General features: G+C 48.2%; 1 protein-coding gene and 1 pseudogene across 3 annotated transcripts in view; both read left to right on the top strand.

Moving 5' to 3' along the window:
* Positions 1-27,676, top strand: part of WWC1 (WW and C2 domain containing 1) — a 149,933-nt gene that overhangs the window by 6,069 nt on the left and 116,188 nt on the right. The window lies entirely within an intron of this gene.
* LOC309658232 (mitochondrial import receptor subunit TOM7 homolog pseudogene) lies at positions 16,248-21,552 on the top strand (annotated as a pseudogene). Its single transcript has one exon. The product of its transcript is annotated as a mitochondrial import receptor subunit TOM7 homolog pseudogene (transcript).

Below are 27,676 nucleotides of genomic sequence, written 5' to 3'. Positions count from 1 at the left end.
AAGAAATAAGAGGCACTGGAACCCACAAATGAATAAAATAATAATAAATGCTAAGTCTCCTAATATGTATTCTGTGCAGCACACCAAGTGTTTTATATTATGATCTCATTTAATCCTTTTGCCAACCATGTAAGGTAAATACTGTTATTTTCTCCATCCTCAGAAAAGGAAACAGCAATTTAGAAAGGTTAAGAATTTATATTTGCTCAAGGTCACCACCAGTAAGTGATGCACCCAGGATTGGGGCCCAGCTGGTTGAACTCCTGAATCCACACTCGAATTAGCTATTGCCATCTCAGGGCTCCAGATGCCCTGTTGACAAGCTGGGCTGGAAAGTTACCATTTACTCCTAAAATGAGGCAAGCCTGCTGTGGATCTCCGGGAAAGATGTTGCCAAGGAGGCTTAATCAGAGAAGCCAGTGAGATCCACATGGCAGCTTAGGAGACTATCGGGCACAAAGTCTACCTTCCGGGAGCAGCCAGCTAACCAGAGCTCTGGGAGGGAGGGAGGGAAAGAACAGAGAAGGAGTCAGAGAAACTCTGAAGGATGCGGTGTGTGGAGAGAGTTCAAAGTCGTTCCCAAGTCTCTCGGGTAAATGCTCCCAAAGGCCAGGGACTTAGTAGCCAAGGCAGCGCCTCCCTGTCACCACCCCTCCCGCTCTTGCCCTCGCCAAACTGACCTGATTCCCCACTCCCCTGGGATCCCTGGGAGCTGTGCAACACTGCCCTTTTGAAGAGAAGCGAATCAGGTTGCCTTGGTTACTGGGAAGGTTGGAACGCCAAGCTCAGGTGCACATAAGGAGAGACGAGGCTAGAATAAGTGGGAGTTGGAAGGTGGCCGGCGTGCTGCTGCAGAACTCTCTGGATACAGGAAGCCTCAGTCAGGTTTTGGCAGCATTTGCAGGGGGTGCCAACTTCACTGCAGTCAGCTGTCTGTGCTGAGTGTCTCCAGCCACGTCTGCTTCCAGGCTGCGGGGATCAGCCCCTGGCTCAGCGAGGGGCCCTGGATAAGAGAAACCCACTCCTCTTGGAGAAATGGCCTGGGTAGCATCTCCTAGTACTTCCACTTGGACAGGGCTGAGGGCTGGATTGGGGCTGAGTCTGGGTGAAAAATGCATGCCGTGCCTCTCCCAGCACTGAGGGGCCAGCCGGCCACACACCTTTAGGTGGAACAGGTAAAGGCTCTAGTTACTGCTACTGACAAGCTTCTCGGCTGCCCTGAATCCCTGTTTCAGAGTGAGATAAAAGAAGAGAACATTCAGAAACTGGATACAGTGGCGTTTTGTTATTTAACCTTCACCAGCGGGCCATTAAGCCTCCGGCTCCTGAGCAGAAAAGCTCCTGCCAAAATAAAGGGGGGCGTTCACTGTTGTTGTGTGGGGGGAATGTAGAACATTCTATAAAGATGCTAGACAGGGGAGAGGGAGTGGAGTAGAGAGAGCAGGGAGGAGGGGAGAAAAGGACAAGTGCAGTGGGTTACCTCCACCCCCATTGCCTCTTCAATGCTTCTACCCATGACATCTCACCATTAGAGAGAAATGGGATCTTTCAGTTTCAAATGTCTGCCAAAGAAAAAGGACCGAGGCTTAAGTTCTCGTTCAATGGTCGGCCAGAAAAAAAAAAAAAAAAAGCTGCATCAAGATTAGGGACACCTTTGTTGGCTTTTTTCTTCTCCTGCTCCATTCATCACTCTCCGGCAGCCAGGACACCAGGCCAACGGCAGCTGCTGACTTTCCCCAGCCGGCTGCCTGCTGTTGCCGGGCTTGGTTTGGTGGCAGCAGGGCTGTCCCCATGCTGGCTTCCTCCCCGCCCAGTGGCGGTTACTTGTTTGATTTGTCTCTGGGATGCCCTTAGGATCCACTGACTGATACCTGACTTGGAAGGATAAAGTATCAAGATCCAGGCATCAGGTGGCTGCTAGGATGAGATGACCCTGGGACAGCCTTCCAACCCTACATCTGTCGTGGCTTTTCCTGGATAGTTAGGGCTCTGTGAGCATGGCGTTGTGTGGTCCAGGAATCTCTTACACGTGCATTTGTATCACTAACAGTGAAAACCATAACTGGCCTCTGGTGATCATGATGCTAATAGTTATATTTAGTCATCTTTATCCAGTAGCTGGCATGGACCAAACACAGTTTGTTGCTCATGGTATTTTTCTGGCGTTTTGCAGATGAGGAAACTGAGGTTAAGAACGGCCAAGTGACAAACTCAAGGTCATAGAGGTAGAAAGGGGCAGAGTTGGAATCTGAATCTAGGTTCTTCTGATTTCAAAGCCTTACTCTTTGCACAACTGCAGTCTTTTTCAGCGAATTTGGAGAGAGGAAGGGAAGAGGGGAAGGGAGCAAAGGAAAAGGGACCTTTGTAACTACAGAGAAATAACCAACACATCTATCAGCATATATACCTTGCTCACTGTGGAGGAAAATGTTTGTGTGGTTCCAGCCGAACATTGGTTTGACATACCACACTGTTCCCTGCAGTAGATAAGGCCTTCATAATGATCTCCAGAGGCCACCAAGTCAAGTCCTGTCTCTGTCATTTACATATAGTAAGTCACCTTGAACAAGTCCCTTCTTTACTGTGTAAAACACAGGTAAGCGTAGGACCTACCTACCACCGAGGGTTGTGGGGAGATGAAAGGACCTCAGCCATGGTGGGTCTTACCCAGTGCCTGGTACACACCAGGCTTTCAAATGGGAGCTGTGACTAGTTAGGCTAGTTTACCCTTCTTTGCCTTGGTAGAGAAACAAGAACCATTGTCCCTTCCTTGCCAACTCAAGTTTTTTCCTGCTGAAGCAGGGCTCACCTGAGCCACGTTGACATCAGAGTTTGCAAACCACCTTGGGGCACTCATTGTGTAAATAAACCAATAAATTCTTTTCCCAGTAGTCTTATCAGAGGCAAGCCCTTGTTTGGAATTTCTGAAGTAAAGTGACTCTTGCCAGGGAGCTGGCACCAGGGCGGTGTGCGAAGCAGGGATAATGAGTTGCAGTGGTCATGGCTGAGTGAAAACGGCTGCTGTGGGAACTGGAGGTCTCTGAAATTCATTGGTAACTGCTCTGATATCCTGGCCCTTCACTCGTGCTTCCCTGTGCCCTGTTGGAGAGCTGTTTGAGAACCTGCTGATTTTAGCGTGGAGGAGGTGGTGCAGAAGGACATTGGTGTTTATCGTGTCCCACCCAGCCAGGGGTTGGCCATTCATTCAGCAGGTATTTATTGAGTGCCTACTGGGCTTCAGGCTCCGTTGCCCTAACCAAGGATCAGAGCAAAGTCCCTGCTACAATGGGGTGTACCCTCGGGCAAGGGAGATGGGCAAACAGTTAAACAGATAAATTACATTCTGACTGGGGGCTTGGTATTTGCTAGAATTCTTTGACCCATCTTAGGAAGCTGGAGGGATGGCCCTGTCTAGGACACCTGTTGGTAGTTGCTGTGTGGACTTGGGCTTTGGATCTGAGAGACCTTTGCGCCTTCCCTAGGGTGTTACCCAGAGCCTGTTAGGATGAGCTGGGCACCGGGCTAAGTGCTGGGAATGCAAGGGTGACATAAGACAGTCTCCAACTCATAACATTTACTACAAATTAGTGAGAGACAGTCATCAAACTGTGCAAATGGAAATGTCAGGCTCTCTGAACCTTGGTTTATTTCCTCTCCTCTTTCATCTGGACTCAACTTAGAAATATTTATTGACTGCCCGTAAATGAATAGAGTGTCTGTAATATGCCAGGCATTGTTCCAGCACTGGGGATTTGGAAGTGATTAAGCCATCAAAAATCCTGTCCTCATGTATCTTACATTCTAGAGCAGTGATTGTCAAACTTGGGGAAGCGTCAGAATCACGTGGAGGATTTGTTAAGCCCGGTCCCACCTGCTCACTCCCACCCAGTTTGTGTCAGTAGGACTGCCGTGGGGCTTGGAAGTTGGTGTTTCCAGCGCGTGATGCTGCTGGTTTGTGCCCTGTTGCTTTGCAGACCGCTAACAGTTGATTTATTGAATCCTCGCAATAACCTGGGAGGATTGGGGGTTAGGGTGGGGTAGGGGAGTCGGGGGGAACCCTCTCATGGCTGTTTTACAGACAGGGGACTGAAGAAGGCAGGTGAGGTAACTTGGCCCTCCCTCTTATGCTAAGCAAGCTAAAGGAAGTGACTTTAGGAGCAAGCACTGTTTAACTGCCTCGCTGTGATTGCTATGAGCAATTTTGTTCTAGTTCTTTTGCTGACCCAGAGCCTGACTGGTGGCAAAATGCAGTCGGGTTTGCTCCCGCATTGTGAAATAAAGGACGGGGAAGCAGGAGGTCTGAGCAGATCCCAGAAGCCAGAAGGAAATTCTCTTTACATTAGAATGTGTGGAGTTATGCATCCATGGTCACAGAGAGGAACAGAGGGCACTCCCTGTTTCTCCCTGATCCATGGTCACAGAGAGGAACAGAGGGTCTTCCCTGTTTCTCCCTGATGCTGAGCCAGGAGACCTGTGCCGAGCCCGCTCTTCAGAGGAAGGGGCGCTGGGCTCCTTCACCCCTAACCCAGTCTTACTTCGAGTCTAGGAAGCGCAGGCGAGGTGTGGCGAAGAGGCAAGGCTCTCCTCTCAGAATCCTCACAACAGCCCTCTAGGGAGGCCTTTTCCCCTTGACCGTGACTTGGAATGTACATCCTCAGCCTTGTCACTGGCTAGTTCTCTGACCTTGTTTAAGCTACTTAAAGCCTCCTGAGCCTCAGTTTCTTCACTGGCAGAATGGGAATAAATTAGAAGCTACCTCGTAAGCCAGAATGAAATTCGAGGTCTCTCATTATATTTAAGTTCCGCTGTCTGGACAGTTCTAACGACAGAGATGAAGGCCTCCTTGATAGCTTCATCTATAGTTCTGTAGTTTCTGCTCAGTTCGTATCTTTTGAGCACCCGAATTTTTTTGGACATAAACCTCTTTCTTCTCATTTCTCTGGAAAAATGGATCATACTTAAGCAGATACACATCTTCCCAGACAACAAAGACTTTTGCTAGACGGGACTATTAAGCGGTATCTTAATAGCTCAAAAAATTTCAAACCAGCCTGAGTGGTTTATTTCCACTGCTGATATAGAACAAATATTTGCTGGCCGCAGGTGGAGGACCCTGGGTGTTTCTTCAGCCTCCTAACTGGTCGCCAGGCCTGAGTGGTTCTCAAAATGTGGTCCCAAACCAGGACATCAGCTTCACCTGGGAAGTTGTTAGACCTGCAGACTCTCCTGTCCCACCTCAGACCTACTAATCAGACACTCTGGGGGGGTGGAGCCTTGAGAGCTGTCTTTTAAGGAGCATCCCAGGTGACTCTGCTGCCCCCTCAAGTCTGGGAACTACTGGCCAAATGTTTGCAGCTAGAATGACGTAAGGTATTTTGTGAGTGGTCGCAGGCAAAAACTGGCCAGGTTTGAAGAGCCTTCCAAGCACAGGTCGATGCAGCCCGTTGAAATGGTCTTCATCGGCTTGAGAACATTTTATGATCAATCCCCAAACCCTTATTGTCCAAGCGGGACCTCCGCACTTCTTTCACCAGGCCTCACCATCACTTAACATCTTTGCATCAAGATTCAGCTCACAAGTGAAGTGTAAAAAGGCCTTCCCCATCTCCCTCGCCTGGGCTCCATGAAACCTTAGGCTGTAGTAGGACAGCGTGACTACCCGCATCCTCTCCATTCTTGTTAATAGGCAGCTCAGTGGCTGGCACACAGTAGGACTGCACCAAGCCAGGAAATGGCTGCTCCCAGTTGGGAGTTTGGGATTCTGTTTCTGGCCCTTCCTCGTAGCAGCAAGTCCCTTGGCCTTCCTGAGCCCTAGTCTTCATTGCTCTATGATGGGGGAATAATGACCTTTGGTGTCCTTTCCACAATGGAGTATAGGAGTCTGTGTCTGGATCTCGGGGACAATAGGATCAGTCAGTGATTCTCAAGTTCAGTTGCACATCGGATTCAGCAGAGGGGGAGTGCTAAAAATACCCATGCCTTCCCAACTCCCAGAGAATCTGGTTTCATTGGTCTGGGGTATGGCCTGGGCATGGGATTTCTAGAATCTCCCCAGTTGGCTCTGGAATACAGCCACATTGGAGAACCACGACTGTAGGTAAATACCTCCTTTCCTCAAAATGCTTGTAGAGTTTGAATGAGATTATGCGAAAGTACCTTGTAAAGGGCTTTAAAATTTAAGAGTTACACAGTTCCACATGGAAAACTGAATGAAGATGATTCAGGAAGTATTAAAAAATAGCTATGGGCGGGGGGGGAGAAGGAGATATTTGAGGGATATCAGGCACCTTGCAGTTTGGTAATTTCCCCTCTTCTAGATCTATCTTGCTATTTCTTTCCTGATGCGTTAAGTATCAAATTGATTTGGGCTCATCTTTGCCTTAATGTGAAAATCTTTCAACTCGCATTGCAGGAGTAATGCTTTTAAATAAATTGGTCTAAGCTATTTTGGAGTTGTAGGCCTGGGGGGTGGGCAGCTGCTGTCTGTCCCCAGCAGATGTCGGTCTGGATTTCATGCACACGTCTGAGTCCTCGAGACTCCAAGGGAGTGGGGAATGCAGATGTTGTCACCGTGTAGATCGTGGCCGGTGGATAAGAGCTCATCATAGCCAACACTTACTGAGACTCTAGATGGTGCAAAGATCTGAGCTGAGTGCTTTGAGTGCATTTTCCAATTTAATTCTCCTAGCAACCCTGCGAGGTGAGAACCGTTACCATCTCCATTCTGCTGCTGGGGAAACTGAGGCTCAGGCAGTTGAGAACTTGCCAGTGATGGCACAGCTAATAAGTGGCAGAACTGGGATGCCACTTTCTCTGCCGCCACAATGCACCCTGAAGGCCAGGCCAGGCTAGGCTGTCAAGGAGAGCAGCAGTACTGAATTTGTTCTGGTAATTCAGACCATAGCTCCTTTCACTACTGTGATTCCTTGAGTAGCAACTGCGCTCAGTTGCTCAGGGTCTGTCTGGATAGCTAGACCTTTCTGTTTGCTCTGCTCCTGTTTTCGGAGATGTCCCTCTCTCAGTGAGCAGGGTGAGTGAGCTCTTTTTCTGAGTACAGTCAGTTTTTCAAAATTCCTCCAAGGATCACTTTCCTAGACCACATTCCCCTGTCCTGGTGGTGATCAACATCTTTGTTTCACCCTCCTTGTAGACTGTTGTGCTCAAGGTAGCCCCATCTCTTGTTACTTTGGCATGAAAGACTTAGCAGGAATCAAATTCCCTTCGGATGCTTTGGTGTCTGAATGGCATGTGGGCTTGGACTGCAGCATTCTTGCTTGCCCAGTGGCACATCCTTCAGGATGTTTGTTTGGGTTCACTAGAAGTCAATTGGGTCATCTCAGATCTGAAGTGGCTCTAGCCGTGCACAAATTACCTTCCACTTCTGTTGCGTGTTGGGTAGAATCGAAAACGAAGAATGCCATCACCTTTTGTGTGTTTGGTTCCTGGTGGGAACTGTGCGAAGAAGAGGGTTCAGCAGTGACCAAAGACAGACATCATTCCTCATAGAGCTTACGGACACATAATAAGAACATGAACAAAATACTTACAGATTAGGAAAATAAAGAGGATGCTGTATTAGAAAATAATAGGTCTTGTAAATGACACCAAAGATCCAGCTATAGAATTTTAAAGTTCTGTAGTGAGAAAAACTGTTTGCTTTTACCTTTAAGTAGGATCCATCTATAGTGATCACTGCTCTACCTCTTCAACCAGGTTTTCTTAATTCAAGTCAGGAGATCCTGGCACTCACTGTAGTGGCAACAAGTAGTGTATTTTCTTTTTTTTAGCTTTTTTTTTTTTTTGAATGAAAGATTCTTTAACTTCTGTAGTGCTTCACAATTTTCAGAAGTTTCACACACGTGATTTCATACAGTCTCATAATAACCCTCTTTTTTTTTTTCATCCCCTGCCCCTATATTGTGCCTTTCCCCTTCCCTCTCCCCACTGGTAACCTGTAGTTTGTTCTCTATGTCTGTGAGTCTGCTTCTTTCTGTTTTATTCCCTGTTTTGATGTATTTTTTTGATTCCACATATAAGTGATATCATACAGCATTTGTCTTTCTCTGTCTGACATACTTCACTTAGCATAATGCCCTCCAAGTCCATCCATGTTGCTGCAAATTTCATTCTTTTTTATGGCCGAGTAGTATTCCATTGTACATGTAGACCATATTTTCTTTATCCATTCCTCTGTTGATGGATACTTAGGTTGCCATACCTTGGCAATTGTAAATAGCACTGCTATGAACACTGGGAAGCAGTGCTTTTTCTTTCTTTTTTAAAAAAAATATATTTATTTATTTATTTTTGGCTGCATTGGGTCTTCGTTGCTACGCGCCCGGGCTTTCTCTAGTTGCGGCGAGCGGGGGCTACTCTTCGTTGCCGTGCGCGGGCTTCTCACTGCGGTGGCTTCTCTTGTTGTGGAGCATGGGCTGTAGGCACAGGGGTTAATGGTTGTGGCTCGCGGGCTCTAGAGTGCAGGCTCAGTAGTTGTGGCGCATGGGCTTAGTTGCTCCGTGGCATGTTGAATCTTCCTGGACCAGGGCTCAAACCTGTGTCCCCTGCATTGGCAGGCGGATTCTAAACCACTGTGCCAACAGGGAAGTCCCGGCAGTGTTTTTTTCTTAACTTTGGCCAAGGAGCTCTGTTCTTCCCCCAAGGCAGCATGATTGGTCAACCACATGCATCTGAAATTCCTAAGAGAGTTACTCAAATGCAGATTCCAAGGAAGGCCTGGCTTTGGTCAACATAATCAGAATTTCTGGATTATGTGAAACCCAGAGTCCTTTGTAAAAAGAAGCACTGAGTGATTTTGATACCATCCTAGGTTTGAGAAGTACTGATCAAGGAATAGACTTGTTTCAAAGTGCAAATCATTCTAGAGACTCGACCAGGACTAGAATCCCTTCAGCCTCTTCCACAACCTGGCCTACTTATTTATTGGTCCTCACCTCAAAAACGTCTCTTCCTTTCTTCAGGCATCCATGGGTTTCTAGAGTGTGCTCAGGTGCTCTCTCCCCAAGAGTAAGCCTTCAGTCCTACCCCATGCCCCTTTCTCTGAGGGACACAGAGGGGTTCCATACCCACCGCCCCACACCCCGCCCCCCATTCCTGCCTTACCCTCCATCCTCCTCCTCCCATCCCCGTTCTCTGAGCAAAGTTCCAGGAGTGTCACCAGGAGACCTGCGGCGGCATCTTCCTTGACCTCCCTGTAGTGTCTAACCGTGTTGCCAGCTCTCCTCCTTTCCTGGCGGTCATTCTTATCCAGGAGAGTAAGGCATTGTGCAGTCTCCTCCCTAGTGGTGACCTGTGTCGCCAGGCCTTCGACCACCTGCTCTGCACTGAAACCTCAGGTGCTTATTTCCAGTTTCCGGCTGGACATCACTTCTCTGTCCAGGCGAGCACTGCAAACCACCACAAATCTAAAACTGAATCCAGTCCGAGTCTCACACCAACAGCTTTGCCCATCTGTGTACGTTGACGCCCCACCTCCCTTACCGGCCACGTGGGGTACCACTTGCTCCACGAGGCCTTCCCTCATCTGTCATCTCCTGCGCCGCTCTGGCTGGAGGGTATCTACTTGAAGCCAGGCCTGTTCTGGTCAAAAGCAACAGAGGCCCACATGACATGGCTCTAGAAAAGAGAGGCTGCTGTGAGGTTAGAGATTTCACAGGAATCTAAGGACGGGCATAGCGGCCCCCACTGCCAGGATGGCGGGAGCTGCAGCTGGAGGCCGTGAAGAATAGCGGTCTCCACGTACGTCCCTCTGTTCCCTCCTGTCGGCCCGCTCATGTCATGGTTTCTGCTACCTCTGAAACCTACACACAGACTACAACAAATCTAAAATTTGTTCATACATTCGTAAACCATGTTATGAATTAGTTCTGCCTTGAACTTGCTGTGTGACCCTGGGCAAGCTACTTAATCTCTGTGAGCCTCAGTTTCCTCACTCTATATAAATAAGACGAAGGGTAATAATAGCCAAGATTTTATTGGGTGCCAAACCCTGCTCTAAGTGTTTTATATTTATTAGCTCAATTAACTGGCACACTAACTTTCTGAGGGAGTTACTGTTACTATCCTCATTTATAGATGAGGAAGTGGAGGCACAGAGAGGCTAAGTAATTTGCCCAAGGTCACACAGCTAGAAAGTGGCAAAGCCAAGATTCAAACTCAGGCTTTCTGGCTCCAGAGCTCACGCTATTAGACCGCCGTTCACTTTGAGGAGTTATTGTGAGAATTATAGCGTGGTGGATTCTCTTATTTAGGACACATAGCCGAGAGCAATACTCAGAGTAAGTACTTAAGAATGCTAACAGTCATGATGTCATCACAACATTAGTTTGCAGGTGACCCATATGACCTTCACAACCCCAGCCGACCTCGTAACTCTTCGCCTCAGCAGCCACGGCTAACCCGGTGTCCCCAGTTCAAATTCTTGTGAGAGATGCTGATTTGGAAAGATGACAGAGCTGGCCTTGAACTGGATTCACCTGGTACAAGAAGTCACAACAGAGCTCAGGGGTCATGTACCAACCACGGCAGCTCTCCACTCAGGAGAGGCCGTGGGCAGCTGGCATCGCTAGGTCGTTCTTTCTCAGAACTTCCAGAGTCAACTGTTCTGAATGCTCTGGCAGTTAGGGGACCTGGCGGTTACTCTCGCTGAGCACATGCTCGATTCTGAGCCCTGCTTTTGGCCTCATCCCCTGTGGCAAGCTTTCCGTGACCCTGACTCTCGCTGCTGGAAGTGGGGCCTGTGGACCAGCACATCAGCACCGCCTGGGAGCTTGTTAGAAATGCAGAATCTCAGGCTCCACCTCAGACCCGCTGAATCAGAAACTGCATTTTAACAAGATCCCCAGTGGTCCTTGCAGGTTAATGTTTGAGTAGCCCTGGCCAGCGAACACTACTTATGCCTGCGTAGCGCTGTTTTGTTTTTTTGTTCTGTAGCTGACTGTGCCTCTAACCAGCTCCGATATAGATATCAGATAATATCAGTAAGCAGTGGATTCTTACAACCAGGTGTAAACACTACCAAGGGGAAGGAGCTTCTCAGCCTGTTCCCACAGCCCCACATGGAATAAGGGATTGAAGCTGGATCGGGGATGGGAGTGGGGGAGGGCTCAGTTGCAAGGGGGGGGGTCACACCTGCTGAGAAAAGACAGGGTCCTGAGCCTGCAGCATGCCCACCAGCGGGGTCAGATGCCAGAGGTCAGAGCGGATGCAGGCTGTGTAGAAGTCCACCACGGTGGCAGGACGTGGTCTCCGGGGTGCACGGGGCAGTCAGAAGATGGGAACCCTTGGTGGCAGGGGCAGTGTCTCTCAACTGCAACACAGAATGAGGAGGTGGCCCGGCGGGCACCTGGCAGAGATCACAGAGGCAGGATTCCAGCCCTTAGAGAACAGTGGCAAGAGCAAGACAAGGAGGTCTGGGGTCCCCAGTAAGCTTCCCAGGCAGAGGCTTGAGCCAGCAAAATAAATGGCAGGCTCCGTGGAACTAGCTTTGAACAAGGCAGAAGTACCGCCATGAGGGGACTAACAGAAACAGTGCCTGTGGCCAAGGCTGGGACCGGCTGAGCCAGGACCCCCATGCGCAACCCCGGACCCAGCCAAGGGCAGCCTGAGTGGGGTGGCACTGGGGCAGGAGAGGGCAGGCTCCTGGTGGGGGACCGGGGGCGGGAGGGGCAGGCAGCCAGCTGCAGGCTGGAGGGAAAGTGTGTATGAGGCCCTGTGGACCGCCTCGCCTTCCTGGCATGAGGGCGGTGGGGAGGTGTGGCTGGATGCCAGAGGGCTTTCCCCTCACTGCTCCCTGGCCCCGGTTCACCTGAGAACAGCGTTCCCCGCATAAGCGTGGACCTTGCCCCCCGACACATTCCCGAGATAACACCCAGCGTCATCCCGGGAACACGGTGACAGCCCGACTGTGTGAGCGAGGCTCCCCGACACCCTCCCTGCATTCATTTCCAGTTTGCTGGATGTTGTATGTGTGTCTATGTAAAATGACTGAAGAACGAGTCATTAGTGAGCCGTCCAAAGTCCCTTTGGGAACATTCCAGGAAAATCAATATCCCATCAAAGCCACAAATGGCTTTTTTCTTTCCCCCACTCCTTCAAAGCAGGGTTTCTCAGAGTGTGATCCGCCTACCTCCTGCCTTACTCCCCCATGGAGCTTGTAAAACACAGATTCCTGGGGCCGTACCTGAAAACTACGGAATCAGAATCTCAGTGGGGCTTCCCAGAATCTGCATTTTTCACCTGCCCCCCAGCCGATTCTAATACACCTTAAAACTTAAAAACCTCTCCTCCCGCTACCCACAAGGCACTTTCTTTCCTTTGCCTAAACCGGATCCTTGCCCTGCCTGCTGGTACTCCCTCCCTGTGCTGCTACACCCACTTAAAGGGCCACCTCTTCCCAGGAGCCTGCCTAGCTGTCTTTGTCCCAGCTCATGTAGGGGGCCCGCTGTGCACCCTCCTAACATGGCTCTGCCACATCGTCGTCATTTTTTTCCAGTCTGTGTTCTCCACGGAATGGTAACGCATCCTGTCGAGCCTCCCCAGGCCCAGCACCAAAGTTTTGCACCTAATTAGAACTAATAAATGAATACGAGCAAAGGCAGATGAGAGGTAATGGTGAAGCCGCAGAGTAGAGGGTGAAAAGTAGATGCTTCCCAGTAGGAAGCTGCCACCTTCCAATTCTTCTCTCGGTCATTCTGAACTCTTAGGTCAAGTTTTGGAGCCAGAGGGCAAGTATTGGACCCAAGGAGAGCCCAGGGCTCTGGCTGGCCTGGGGCACAGCCCACCTGTTTGGGGCTGAGGCATCCCCAGTGGAAGCCTAGCTCTCTATCTACATTTTGGAAAAACTCCAGCAGAAAAAAAGGCTCAAGGATGGTTCGCCAGCCCCAAGCCTGACGCCAAACTCAGGGCCTCTAGAATGTTCAACACCCCCTCCCCTTGTCAGGCAGGAGGAGTCAAAGAATAGAGCTATCGGACCATGAAACTCCCAAGAGTCCTTTCCCCCAGCGTTTCTCAGAGATTGCTGCCACTGTTTTCTGTGTGAGGCTCCGAATTGCCATTTGCCAAACTGGTAAACGTTGACCCAGCAGAAATCAGGCAAAAATAGGAGAAGCCCCCGGACAGGCTGCCTTAATCGTGTTGGTGAAGGGAGAGCCAGGTGCCTGTGAGCTGGAGAACGCTGCCCATCACCTCGCTCTGAAAAACAAAATGTATTTCCTTAATCTTAACAACTTGAGCGCCCCGAAACCTGCTTTACAAAAGTCCAGGGTGCCTCCTCTGATCTTGCTTGCTTCTCTGTGTAGACGGGGCGGGGGTCGTGGGACAAGGTGACTTTGGAAAGGCCTGGCCTGTTGAGACTCTAGGGTCAGCCCAGACTGCTGTGACCACAGGGGACCTTAGCCCCGGAGACAGACTGACCGCTTAACGCATGAAGTCAGAGTGAGGGCACCTGCTCTCAGTCCGAAGTAGGGTCGGAAGCTTCCTGGGTTCTTTGAAGAGAAAGAGGATTGGCTGAATTATAGGTGGCAGGGCAGAGCGGCTGAGGGCTCCGGGCACAGTAGGCCCTCAGCAAATAAATGCTTCTCGCATTGAGCTGGTGAGAAGGGAGCAGCCAGTGTTAAATGTGGGCTCTGTCAGAATCCTTCAGACATTTGCTGAAATTCCATGAGGGCGTCAGGGATTATAAGGTTTTAAGGTCATTACTGAGTTTCTTTCGTGATTTTTTTTTTTTTTTTTTAAAGTAAAGGGAAGGATTATTTATTTATTTATTTATTTATTTATTTATTTATTTATTTATTTATTTATTTTTGGCTGTGTTGGGTCTTCGCTTCGTGCGAGGGCTTTCTCTAGTTGCGGCAAGCGGGGGCCACTCTTCATTGCGGTGTGCGGGCCTTTCACTATCGCGGCCTCTCTTGTTGCGGGGCACAGGCTCCAGACGCACAGGCTCAGTAGTTGTGGCTCACGGGCCCAGTTGCTCCGCGGCATGTGGGATCTTCCCAGACCAGGGCTCGAACCCGTGTCCCCTGCATTGGCAGGCAGATTCTCAACCACTGCGCCACCAGGGAAGCCCTCTTTCGTGATTTTTTTCATAAGGATGTCATTTCTGAATCCACTCTTTCTCTTCTCATCTCCCCAAATTACCCTTCCTCCTTCCCTTCCAGGAGGAGGACAGTACGGTGTTATCATTTGGTCAAAATTTCACATTCAGAAAATGGTAACGTTCAAAAATCTTGTTCAATGCTGCAGCAACCCCCCTCCCCCAAGCTGGAGGTTGTGACAGCTGTCATTTACTGAGGAATTTTACATGCATTTACCGTTTCACTTGTGCCTTCCAGAGGAGGCAGCTGAGGCCCAGAGAGGCTAGAGAATTTATCAAGGTCACACAGCAAGTTGGCGAGTGGCTTGGGTTTTACTGCGGGCTCTGTGACTCCACGGCCCCGGGTGCTTGTCAGTGCCACATCCTTGTCTCCTAGAGGTCATTGGTGCTTGTTGATATAACATCGCTGCGAACCATTTCTCCACCATTTCTCAGAGCGTTTTGTCCGCGTGTCCTGATTAGAGAATTAGTTAAGCTCTCGAGCTCTCCGGGGAGCCGTGGCTGGAATCCTGCCTCCTTCCTAGAGTCTGCAGGCAGTCAGATCCCACAGACCCTGCTCTGTCGGGCGGTGAGGACGAGAGATGTGGCCCCGTGGTTGGGGGGCCGGCAGGCAGGTTGTGATCACCCACGGGGTACGTGCTCCCTGTCAGTTCCCAGGCACTGAACCCAGGCACCCCCCCTCCCCGCCCGGGACCTCCTCTCCTATTTCCCTCTTTGCCTCCTGCCCTCCTAGGATCGACAGCTATTTGGAAAGGTGAGCACAGAGGCCTTTTCAGAAAGAGTCCTGTTCTCCCGTCTTCCTGGTACCCTCGCTCACTGGAGAGAGAGAGAAGCAGGATTGTGTGGGGAGGGAGAGGCAAGTGTACGGGAACAGTTTAGATCTAATTGTTCATGATCCAGAGTGTCCTCGTTTGCATTCAGGGATGCCGCCCGCCTTTGTGAGGGGCCACACCACGTTGAATGATGTGTTATCGGTGCAATGCAATAGCCCGATGACGTCATGAAAATCCAGGCTTTGGGAGACGTGTTCACAGGCAAGAACGCAGCGATGAAAAGATGGAAGGGCCTGGTTAACGCTGCATAATCCAGCTTTTACTGTATAACCCCTGGGCTTATTGGCCCCTTGTTCCTGTTCTCTTTGACAAAGAATGATTTTTTTTTTTTAAACTTTCTGATTAGCAATCAGTAGTTTAAACCTGCTGATCACCTCTTTAGCTTGGCATGCGGACCAAGGAAAGGCCACAGCACTTAATCTGTTCTCTCAGATCCAGAAGTTCAGAAATGTAGTCAGCCCCAGTTTTTAAAATAATTAGACTGTTATTCAGGATAATGCCTACTGTAATTATATATGTATTTTTAATTTATTATTTATTTATTTTTGGCTGCATTCGGTCTTCGTTGCTGCACACAGGCTTTCTCTAGTTGTGGCGAGCGGGGGCTACTCTTCATTGTGGTGTGCGGGCTTCTCATTGCGGTGGCTTCTCTTGTTGCGGAGCACGGGCTCTAGGTGGATGGGCTTCAGTAGTTGTGGCTTGCGGGCTCTAGAGCGCAGGCTCCGTAGTTGTGGCGCACGGGCTTAGGTGCTCTGCAGCATGTGGGATCTTCCCAGACCAGGGCTCGAACCTGTGTCCCCTGCATTGGCAGGCGGATTCTTGTCTACTGTGCCACCAGGGAAGCCCCTACTGTAATTATAATAATAAACATTCTGAGGTTTATTATGTAGAGACTTGTTTTAGTTTACTTTTTAAAAAATTTATTCTTAATTGGGTAAAATATACATAATATACAAGGTATCATTTTAACCATTTTTTTTTTTTAAATTTATTTATTTATTTATTTATGGCTGTGTTGGGTCTTCGTTTCTGTGCGAGGGCTTTCTCCAGTTGTGGTAAGCGGGGGCCACTCTTCATCGCGGTGCGCCGGCCTCTCACTGTCGCGGCCTCTCTTGTTGCGGAGCACAGGCTCCAGACGCGCAGGCTCAGTAATTGTGGCTCACGGGCCCAGTTGCTCCGCGGCATGTGGGATCTTCCCAGACCAGGGTTCGAACCCGTGTCCCCTGCATTGGCAGGCAGACTCCCAACCACGGCGCCACCAGGGAAGCCCTACTGGTCTATTTTAACCATTTTTAAGTGTACAGTTCAGAGGCATTAAGTACATTCCCATTGCTGTGCAGCCATCCCCACCATCTGTCTCCAGTTCTCTTTTCATCTTGCAAAACTTAAACTCTATCCCGGTTAAACACTCACTCCCCATTCCCCCTCCCCCATCTCCTGGCAACCACCACTCTACTTTCTTCCTGTACGAATTTCACTGTTCTAGGTACCTCATATGAGTGGCGTCATACAGGATTTGTCCTTTTGTGACCAGCTTTTTTCACTCAGCGTAATGTCCTCCAGGTCCATCCACGCTGCAGCGTGTGTCAGGATTTCCTTCCTTTTTCAGGCTGAGTACTATTCTATTGTATGTTTACACCATGTTTTGTTTATCCATTCATTTATTCACGGACACACTTTCACCTTTTGATTATCACGAATAATGCCACTGTAAACACGGGTGTAAAACTATCTGTCTGTGCCCCTGCCTTTACATCCTTTGTGTACGCACCCAGAAGTGGAATTGCTGTGTCATATGGTAGTTCTATTTTTAATTTTTTGAGGGACTGCTACGCCGTTTTCCACAGTGGCTGCACCATTTGCCATTCCCACCGGCAGTGCACAAGGGTTCCAATGTCTCCACACCTTCACCAACACACTTAGTATTGTCTGTTTTTGTTTTTTTTTCATAGTACCCATCCTATTGGGTGTGACATGGTATCTCGTGGTTTTGATTTGCGCTTTCCTGATGATTAGTGATGTTGAGCATCTACACAGATACTTTTAAAAAAACGAACTTCTCCTGTCATTTCAAAGCTAAAGGCAGTAAAATGTAAGGTTCAAGGCGCTGAATCTGAGAAGCCGTGCTGCCTGGGTTTAGTGCTGGCTCCACTCCTTGCTGACCGCAGCTGTGGGTCAGTTGCAAGATCTCTCTGTGCTTCAACTTCTCACCTGTAAAATGGGGTAATAAGTAAACTGCCTCATAGGGCTACTGGGAGGATTCAGTGATCTAATAGAGATAAATCTCATGGGAAGTGTGAGACTTGCTATATGTGTTTGATGAGTGCTGGGCTTCTTTACTCTCAGAGTAGAATCTGCTGCCTTCCATCCTCCAGGGATGGTTTTCCTCTCTGCCTAGTCTTTTTCAAGTGGGGTAACAGCCTGGGGAATTTGAGGTGAGATGGTGGCTTGAACCCAGTAGGTTTTCACACCCCCAGGTTGGGCATGTCAGGAGGAAAAAGAGCAGTGGCACAACTACTGAAGCCCGCGTGCTCTAGAGCCCGTGCTCCGCAGCAAGAGAAGCCACCTCAATGAGAAGCTCGCGGACCGCAACGAAGAGTAGCCCCCACTCACCGCAACTAGAGAAAGCCCGCACGCAGCAACGAAGACCCAACGCAGCCATAAATAAATAAATAAATAAATTTATTAAAAAAGAAAAAAAAAAAACGAGCAGTGACAGCCTCTGAAATCCACCCTGAAACTCGGCAGCATCTGGTTTCGAGAGTGAGTTTGTGTAGAGCTGGCAGCCAGGAAATGGGACTGGGAATCTAGTGCAAAGGTAGTTTCTCTGGTTCCTTCAACCAATAACTATTAGAGCAAATAACCATCTGGATGAGGAATGGCTCCTAATTGCCTTGGAGTAAGGCACTTAGCTAAGGGTTTGTGTTGCTGCGTGTGTCACCATGGGACTCTGCATCCTGACGGCCTGGAGAACTGTCCTCAGGCCTGTATCCTCTGCATCTCGGCATTTGGGCCTCCCTCTTGTGCCCCATCTGTAGGTCATTAGTCTCCTGTGAGAGAGATTAGGGTTCCCCTGTCCCCAATTCCAGGGGAAATTCCAGGAGTGTCAGAAGGACCCTGGGTCCTTCCCAGGGCAGATCTCTGACCTGGTCACTCAGCCCAAGGGAAGGAGTCATGGGAAAGTAATCCTCATCTCTCATCCTTCTCTAAAGCCTAACCCAGTTTCCTTAGCAAACATACTGGAGGAAGCGGTGGCGGGGCAGGGAGGGCGGCTTCCCCCTCGCCTGCCTTTACCTGGTTAACTCCTTCTCAGGGCCCAGCTTTCAACATCAGTTCCTCAAGGGATCATCGCCTTGCTCCCCGAATGGGGCCAGGTGCAGTGTTTATATTCCCTCACAGAGCAATATTCTTTCTCTTTAAATCAGTTGTTCAATGGTTATTAGTTAAGACCTCATGTTTTCTTCTGTTTAATGTCAGCCGAGGAGTCTTCTAGACTAGCCATTCTCAAAGCGTGTTCCCTGGAGGCCCCTGAGATTCTCTCAGAAGGTCTGCAAACTCAAACTTCATAATAATACTAAGAAATTATCTGCCTTTTTAACTTTCTACCTATCATGGGAGGACTGTGGAGTTTCCCAGAGGCTACGTGACATGCAGTTTTGTAACAGACTGATGCAAAAGCAGCTCTTAGGACTCAGCTGTCTTCTTTTAAGCCATTCATTAAAGAGATTTGCAAAAATGTAAAATAATGCCACTCTTCTCACTAATTTGTGGGGGAGGGCTTGGAAAATATAATTAATTTTAAGAATGTGATTTATGTTAACATGTGATTGGTTTATTATTTTTATTTTCAAAGGAATTAATAAATATTAAAAATTTTTCTGTTTTCATTTCTAATATGATAAATGTTGATCAACAAAACCCACATGTGGACTTCCCTGGTGGCGCAGTGGTTACGAATCCGCCTGCCAATGCAGGGGACACGGGTTCGATCCCTGGCCCGGGAAGATCCCACATGCCGTGGAGCGACAAAGCCCGTGTGCCACAATTACTGAAGCCTGCGTACTCTAGGGCCCACGTGCCACAACTAGAGAAAGCTCGTGTGCAGCAATGAAGACCCAATGCAGCCAAAAAAAAAAAAAACACCCACATGAACAACAACTCTTGAGGTCCTCAGGTTTTAAGAGTGTGAAGGTGTCCCAAGACCAAAAATTTGAGTGAGGATTGCTGCCCTAAACAGGGATCAGGAACTTTTTTCTGTAAAGGACTAGTGGACCATACCCTCTCTGTCTTAACTATTCAACTCTATAGCATGAAAGCAGCCATAGATAATATGTATACAAATAGGCATGGCTTTGTCCCAATGAAACAAGCAGTGAGTGAGTTTGGCCTATGGGCCATAATTTGCCATCTCCTGCTCGAGGCTGTAAGCTCTAAAATGCCAGGAACCACATCTAACCGATAAATTGCTTTATCCCCAACACCTAGCACAGGGCCTGCTACTTAGTAGATGCTTAGGAATTATAACAGAAATAGTGTTTAGCGGCTGGTTGTCCAAGTCAAAAATAACAATGGCTTAACTTCAAGGTATAACTTCTTTAGCACATTAAAAAAAAAAAAAAAAATCAAGAGGCAGGCCAGTTAGGGCCAGGGTGATGGCTCAAGGGACCCAGGTTCCTTGTGCTTTTCTGGTCCACCATTCTTAGCATGTGACTTCCATCATTAAACTCACCTCATGGCTCAACCAACCTTAAAAGAGCATCAGGAGAATTAAGCTGATCTGCCAATAATGAACTTCCATCAGAACAAAACTTAACATTCTTCAAAGAAGGAACATAAAATCCAGATTCTCGACAGCTTAGTGTTCAGAGTATCTAGCATACACTAGAAAAAGTACTAGACTTAGGAAGAAATACAGTAGAAACAGACCCAGGGATGGCAGAGATGTTGGAATTAGCAGAAAATGAACTAATATTTATTATAGATATGTTTAAGGATTTTTAAGGAAAAGAAATCAGTAGGGAAATGGAACCAAATAAAAATTCTAGATGAAAACTACAGTATCTGAGATGAAGACTTCCCTAGATGGATCTAACAGTAGTTCAGATGATGCAGGAAGAAAGATCATTGAACGTGAAGTCAGAGCAGTAGAAACTATCCAAACTGAAGCACAGAAAGGAAAAAAAAAAAGTTGGAAAAAAATGGTCAGAAGCTCAGTGATCTGTGGGATGTTGTTAATCAATCTAACGAAGGTACATTTGGATTCCCAAAAGGAAAGGAGAAAGAGAGAGAATGAGAAAGAAAATATATTTGAAGAGGTAATGGCTGAAAAGTTCCAAAGTTGGTGAAAAATATTGACCCACAGGTCCAAGAAGCTCAACAAACCCTAAGCACGATAATCATGTGGAAAATCACACGGAAATACATCATAGTCACCTTGCTGAAAACTAAAGAGAAAGAGGAAAATCTTAAAATCTCCCAGAGGATAAAGACATACTGCATGTAGAACAATAAGAACCATTGCTAACTTATCAGAAACGATGCAAGCCAAAAAATAATTGAATAATATCTCTGAGGTGCTGAAAGGCAGAAAAAACAGTCTGCAATTCTATATCAACAAAAGTATCCTTAAAAAATGAGGGTAAAATCAAAAGCTCTATTTTCAGTTATAAAGGCCTAGAGAAATGCTCACCAGCAGACTTACACAATAAGAAATGTCAAAAGAAATTCTTTGGGGGGAAAGAAAATGCTCTCAGGTGGAAATGTGGATCTACGTGAGAAATTAAGAGCACCAGAAATATAAAAGACTTAAAACTTTTTTCTTAATTTCTTTAAAAGATAATTGACTGTTTAAAGCAAACATAATGATAGTGTTACTTTCATTGAAATTTTTTGAAAGGAGGAAAAGAGAATCAAGAAACAGATGAGACAGACAACAACTAGTAAATTAGTAGACTTCAATCTAGCTACATTAATAATTCATTAAAAGTAAACAGACTAAACACACCAATTAAAAGGCAGATATTGTCAGGTTGGGGGGAAAAAACGAAACTCCAGTGTACAGGCTGCCTACAGTAGATTCACTTTGATGTGAATACACAGGTAGGTTAAAGGTAAAAGGAGGGGGGTCTTAAGTGTGTCGCCTGGGCCATCGCCATGGTAAAGCTGAGCAAAGAGGCCAAGCGGAGGCTGCAACAGCTTTTCAAGGGAGGCCAGTTTGCCATCCGCTGGGGCTTTATTCCTCTCGTGATTTACCTGGGATTGAAGAGGGGTGCAGATCCTGGAATGCCTGAACCAACTGTTTTGAGCTTACTTTGGGGATAAAGGACTATTTGTGTATCTGGTTTTGGAAGCAGTCAATGCAGAGGAACAACATGGAAGGTGTGCACTCCGGCTGGGATAAGAGATGCGACATTGTTTAGATGTTCACCAGTTGGATGACACAGGCTCTTCTCAGATGTGTCCGTGGCAGAGTGGAACCTCTACTGACTTATTTACGGTAGACCGTACTAAAAATAAATGTTTTTAACAATGTTAAAAAAAACAAAAAAAAAAAGTCAAAGGATGGGAAAGGTATAGCATACAGATACTAATCAAAAGAAAACTGGCCAATTAATATAATAATAGGCCAATTCATCAAAAAAACCATAATAACCCTAAATATGTACACACGTAATAGTTGAGTTCAAAATACATGAATAAGTAAGTGACTGGATCCACTCTTCGCAAGGGGAAGGGCTGATGGAGACATTTCCTCATTCCTGGCCCGTCTCCGCTGAGTCAGTGAGGAGGACGGCCGTAGGGGCAGAAGCAAGCCGACTCCGTAGCTTCGTTCTGTGTTCCGCATTTGTGTCCTTCCTGTGCCTCTGAGAAGGCAGGCCCTGGGCTCTCCCACAGGGGCCCATGCAGAGAGTTCCCACAGGCTACTCCACCTCTTCTTGCCCTGAAGCATTTTCTGGAAGCTGCCAACCTCACGTGGGTTGCCAGCCAGGACTAGGGCCCGTGCACCTGAGGTTGGAGAGGACTGGGGTCCTAGAGTGATGGATGGGGTCAGGGTTGGTCCTGGGGGACTCCAGGTGTCCGAGGACACGGGATAAGGTGGCAGCGTCTACTACCTTCAGGCTGGCTCCTGCCGTTCAGATACTGAAAGGGGCTGAGTCAGCCCCAGGTGGGGCAGGGGAAGGGGTTAGGGGAATTTTTAAGCAGTAATGAAATGTTGCCTGGAAGGGGAAAAGGAGGTGGTTTCCAGATAGGGTGTGCCTGGATGACAAAGAATTGCATTATTTTCAGTCCCATTTGCTGACAATCCAGCAATGATTTCTTTCCCCTTCCCTTCCCTTCCCTTCCCTTCCCTTCCCTTCCCTTCCCTTCCCTTCCCTTCCCTTCCCTTCCCTTCCCTTCCCTTCCCTTCCCTTCCCTTCCCTTCCCTTCCCTTCCCTTCCCTCTCCTTTCCCTCTCCTTTCCCTCTCCTTTCCCTCTCCTTTCCCTCTCCTTTCCCTCTCCTTTCCCTCTCCCTTTCAAACTGTTAAAAAAATTGTGGCAAAATACACATAACATAAAAATTACAATCTTAAGCATTTTTCAGTGTACAGTTCAGTGGCATTAAATACCTTCACGTTGTCATGCAACCATCACCACCTTACCATCCATCTCCAGAATCCTCTCCATCTTGCAAAACTGACTCTCTGTACTCATTGAAGAACTAGCTCCTCATTCTAGCCCCTGGCAACCACCATTCGACTTTCTGTCTGTATGAATTTGACTACACTGTGTATTCCATGTAAGTGGAATCATGCGGTATTTGTGTTTTGGGGACTGGCTGATTCACTCAGCATAATGTCCTCTAGACCCATCCATGCTGTAGCACGTGTCAGAATTTCCTTTTTTAAGGCTGAGTGATATTCCATTGTATGTACACACCACATGTTTCTTTTTTTGTCTGTGTTCAGTCTTTGTTGCTGTGTGCGGGCTTTCTAGTTGCGGCGAGTGGGGGCTACTCTACGTTGCGGTGTGCGGGCTTCTCATTGTCGTGGCTTCTCTTGTTGCGGAGCACGGGCTCTAGGTGCGTGGGCTTCAGTAGTTGTGGCACGTGGGCTCAGTAGTTGTGGCTCATGGGCTCTAGAGCGTAGGCTCAGTAGTTGTGGTGCACGGACTTAGTTGCTCCGTGGCATGTGGGATCTTCCCGGACCAGGGCTCGAACCCGTGTCCCCTGCATTGGCAGGCAGATTCTTAACCACTGCGCCACCAGGGAAGCCCACCACATGTTTCTTATCCATTCATCTATTGATGGACGCTGGGGTTGCTTCCACCTTTTGGCTCTTGTGAATAATGCTGCTCTGAACACAAGCGGACAGCAGTGATTTTTTTGTTGTTTAATTTTGCTTTCTGTTAAGGTAATGAGGTAAAGGCGGGGATAGAAGTTAGTGGTTCAGGACACGGGCAGCCTTATTTCACACAGGAGACCTAGAAAATAAGCACCTGGGAGAGTTCATCCCTGCAGAGCTGCGTGTTTGATGGGACAGAGCTGTCGAAACCTTTCGGTAGTTGGAGGCTTTAAAGTCCATCCCACCCTTCCGCCAATCCTTTACCCTTCGTGGCCCCCGTGGTCACAGTTAAGATGTCATTTCTTGCTTCGGCTATTGTAACAGGGTGGCCAGACTCCAAGATCATTTTCCAGCAACTCATGTTGCAACTACTACTGGAAGTTTCTTCCACAGGGCCTTCCAGAGCAAATTGCTCCCCTTCTCAGAAACTTCTCATGGTTCTCCAAGGCCCATAGAAAACCCCGAAACTTCTTAGCATGACTCAGGGCCCCACTGGCCTTCCTAGGCCCCTTCCCTCTCCTTCCCTCCATTTCCCTCATTTATTGATTGGCCCATTTGTTCACCCTGGGGCCTGTATTTTTGTATTTGTTTCCCACGTGCATGTCTGATATTGACTCATTGAAATAGTGTGTTAAAGGGCCCAGCACATAAGAAGTGCTGTAATGTTTATGATGAAAAGAGTTTTACCTGGGGTCTCATTAGCTCTAGAGTGATAACCTCGTGAGGTCAATTGTTTCATCCCCAGTTGACAAGCTGAGAAATTGAGCTTTAGAACTGCTGAGAAATGAGTTTGTAATTTTGGCCCTTGGATCAGATTCAGAACCAAGAATCAGAACCAAGCTGTTCCTCTGAGCAAGGCTGTGGCTTTATGAGATCCTGGAAAGCCGGAGGCAGCAAGAATAAATGCTCAGGGGCTCTGGATATGCTCTCTTGCCAAGGAAAGATGAGGTTTTGTGGGGACTGAGTCTGACTGAAGAACCATGAAAGGCCAGTGCTTGTAGATGTCTACTTAGTGAAAGCCTGAGTGTAAAATAGCAGAGTGGAGCATTCAGTTGGCTGCTTTTCCAACTCTAGAAGGATATATAAAGGGAATATAAGCTCATGTTGGAAGGAACATGCTTCTCCCTTTATAGGGGACCCAGGAACGAGGAAAAAACCTTACCAAAATAGGTTGCATTCATGCTGGTAAAATTCTGAATGCTCAGCTGGATCGATGAGGAAGTTGGAGCAAGTGGGTGGATGCAGACTCCTTCCTCCAATGGGCAGCTTGCTGAAATGCTGCAGCCGAGGACAGAGGAGAAATCAGAAATGCCCATGGGGTGGTGAGGGACTTGCTCAAGGTCACCCAGCTAAAAAAAGCTGAGCTGGGCCTCCCACAATTTAAGAGTACAGGTCCAGTGGTTCTGGCGTATCATGCAGGCTGCTTTTAATACACACCTTCCAGTTGGAGCCCTGTAGTACCGTGCAAAGAACATGGGCTTTGGAGCATCATTTGCAGCCTTGGCCAGGTTAGCCGGCCTCAGTGCTTTCATCTCTCTGCAAGGCGTGGATAAGAACCCTTTCCTCACCGGGCAGTGTTGAGGACTAGTGAGCAGTCAGGCAAAGCTGCCAGCAGGTGCCTAGGACAGAGTCGGGTTACTAATGCTGCTGTTTCCTGGTGAGTTCTTGCTTTATCAGCTCTTCCTTTGCTCGGCGGTGTGTACAGCCATCGCCTGGGACTTGCCCCATGTGGTCAAGATTCTTGGTTGACTGCACCTTAGGTGCTCTCACTAAAGGAATAGAAGGTTCTGATTGAATGCAAAGGTCAGACAAGTACAGCCTCCTTACGTTTCTTGTTAGAGCATTTCCATTGGCCTACACCAGCGATCGTGGGGTAGGTACGGGGAATTTCCTCACTTCCTTTTCCCCCAGAGTATCTGCATGACCTCAGTTTCTGGTGACTCTGTTTGCCGTGGTATTTGGTACTTCACCTGCTCAGCCAGCATCCACCCTGCACTGGCTGTGCCCTCACCCATCTCCCACCTCCAGTAAACTAGACGTGCCTCACTGAGAACATCAGCTTTGTCTGGAGAGAGCAGGTGGACCTCAGCCTCTTTCCCGCCTGCAAAGTTCTACCCTAGAGTTTCCAGGAAGCCACTTGATTGCATTACTGATTGATAACTCCGTTTACCCTGGAGTGGAGACAGCCATAGTTCCGAGTTCTGCTTAGGATTTATCGTGCGCTGACGTCAAGGCCCAAGTGAAAAACTGAGAAGGCCTGGTTATGCCGAGTGCCTGTCGGACACCACCGAGAAGGCTTTGAGGTCTCTTATTTTATATGTTTAAAAAGGGCTCCTTCTTCTTTTGAGACAGAACTTCAAACGAAGCATTCCAGGCCACACTTCCTTTTGGTAAATCTTAACCAGTGTAAATGTTTGCTTTTGTGTTGTAAATCTTAGGAGGTTGGGCTGGGGGGCGGGGAGGGGAGGGAGGGAGGAATTTCAGAAGCAGGTGTCCTGCCAGCAAAAGTTAAAACTTAATCTGCTGTTTGGGGTGTTTGGGGGAGGCGGGTGGCTGGAAGGGGAGCGTTCATAATTAACGAGGCATGCTAATGAACTGGAATTTGGAGACAGAGCTTTTTTGCCAGGTTGTGCGAATTCCTGGACCTCGTGCCCGCGGCCCCCTGGAAAGAAAGGGAGTTTAGGAAAATTCCGACTTGCAGGCAGAAACCCCTGTTGGGGAAGTCAGTGAATGAACATGGGAGGAACAGGGCAAAACAGTAATTAAAAGGGTAGGAAGATAAAGGGGAAAGTGCAATGATACAAAGCAGAATTCATTAATAACTGTGGGTTTGATTAAAATGTAAATTCTTCTAACAGTTATTAAAAGAAGCGTCCATTTCCCTGCTTCCCCGGCTGGGTCCCCCCTCACCACACCCAGGGGCATAATACACTGAATAGGAGGGTCTGGGGAATTGGCCTGGGACCCACACTCTCCAGGAAGAAGACTTCAATTTGCTGCCTAAGATACACCCCCTCGGAAGAGACCCTTGAAAACCTGGGACACTGTGTGGAGGGAGGCCACGTGTGCCTTGTGTAACTTGGGCAAAGGCGTTCACCTTCTCCTAGACTCAGTTCTCCTGTCAATGAAATGGAGAGCAGTGGGCACTTTCAGAATGGTGAGGATCTCTTGTGACTGTGGGTGCTTGCCTCTGCATTCAGTAATCACTATCGTTAGCCCCACCCCTGCAGAGCCCCCCGCTGCATCTATGGAATGTTCTGGAGGGGGATGGCTTAGTGGGAGGTGATCCTGGGGTTAATGAAGCCGAGACCTCCCTCCACCTCTACGTGTACTCGCTCCCTGAGGCCCCTTTTGCCCTTCTCTTTCCTCTGTTCCTCTAGAAGGAGTTGGGGCTGGTAGTGGAGGGAAGGGGACAGAGCTCGGGGAGAAGGATGCAGTGAGGGTTTGGCAGGCAGCGGCTGGGTTTGGGGACTACAGCGCTCTGCAGTTCAGTAAGAGGGAGATGGAGAAAGGGTTGGGCCCTCGTCCCGTCCTCTCCCCTAAAGCTACTGAATCTTTTTACTATGAGAAGCAGCGGGTGCTTCTAGAATCCTGTACCTCCAATCCCCCCCGCCCCGCCTCCACGAGAGCCTCAAACTGACCTCAAGGCAGAACTGCCAAGAAGTGAGCTGGGTGACTCAGAGCCATTCCCCAGTTTGGGGCCATCAGAACCCCCTACCCACACTGGCGGGTCATGCTTCAAACGGCAGCTTTGCCACTTCCTCACTTAGCCTTGAGTGTGAGAGCAGCAAAACCGGGAAGCAGCCTAAACATCTCACGCTGGGAGCCGCACACGTTAAATTGGGGGCATCCACACAATGGAGTGCCATGCAATTAACAGAATGAGGTAGACCTACACGTGCTGATATGGAAAGAATTCCAAGAAGTGTGATTAAGCAGACAGCAAGATTCAGAATAGTATATTTTGTGTTTTTAAAATGGGTTTAAAAATACACATCCGTAGGTAATAGAGTCTTACAGAGGGGCTCCAAAGCATCAGGTATTCCCCAGAAACACTGAGCCTTTTAAAATGGGTTTAAAAATACACATCCGTAGGTAATAGAGTCTTACAGAGGGGCTCCAAAGCATCAGGTATTCCCCAGAAACACTGAGCCCACACAGGATAAAAATAGCTGCTGGTCCAGCACCACCCTTTGAGCCTCACGACTTTGGAACTACTTTGTGTTTCTACAGCCTCGCCTTTCCCACTTCACTGAATTACCTGCCTGACTCATGTTGTGATTTGAGCTTGCAACTCCCAGTCAACGGAGAGTGAGTGGAGGAAGATTGTGTACGCACCATAGTGTAATTTTTTTAATATAAATTTATTTATCTTATTTGGCTGCATTGGGTCTTCGTTGTTGTGCATGGAC

Source organism: Balaenoptera physalus, assembly GCF_965194825.1.
Source record: "Balaenoptera physalus genome assembly, chromosome: 3".
NCBI classification, from domain to species: domain Eukaryota; kingdom Metazoa; phylum Chordata; class Mammalia; order Artiodactyla; family Balaenopteridae; genus Balaenoptera; species Balaenoptera physalus.
The sequence above is the reverse complement of the archived record's forward strand: the minus strand, read 5'-3'. Positions and strand labels throughout refer to the sequence as shown.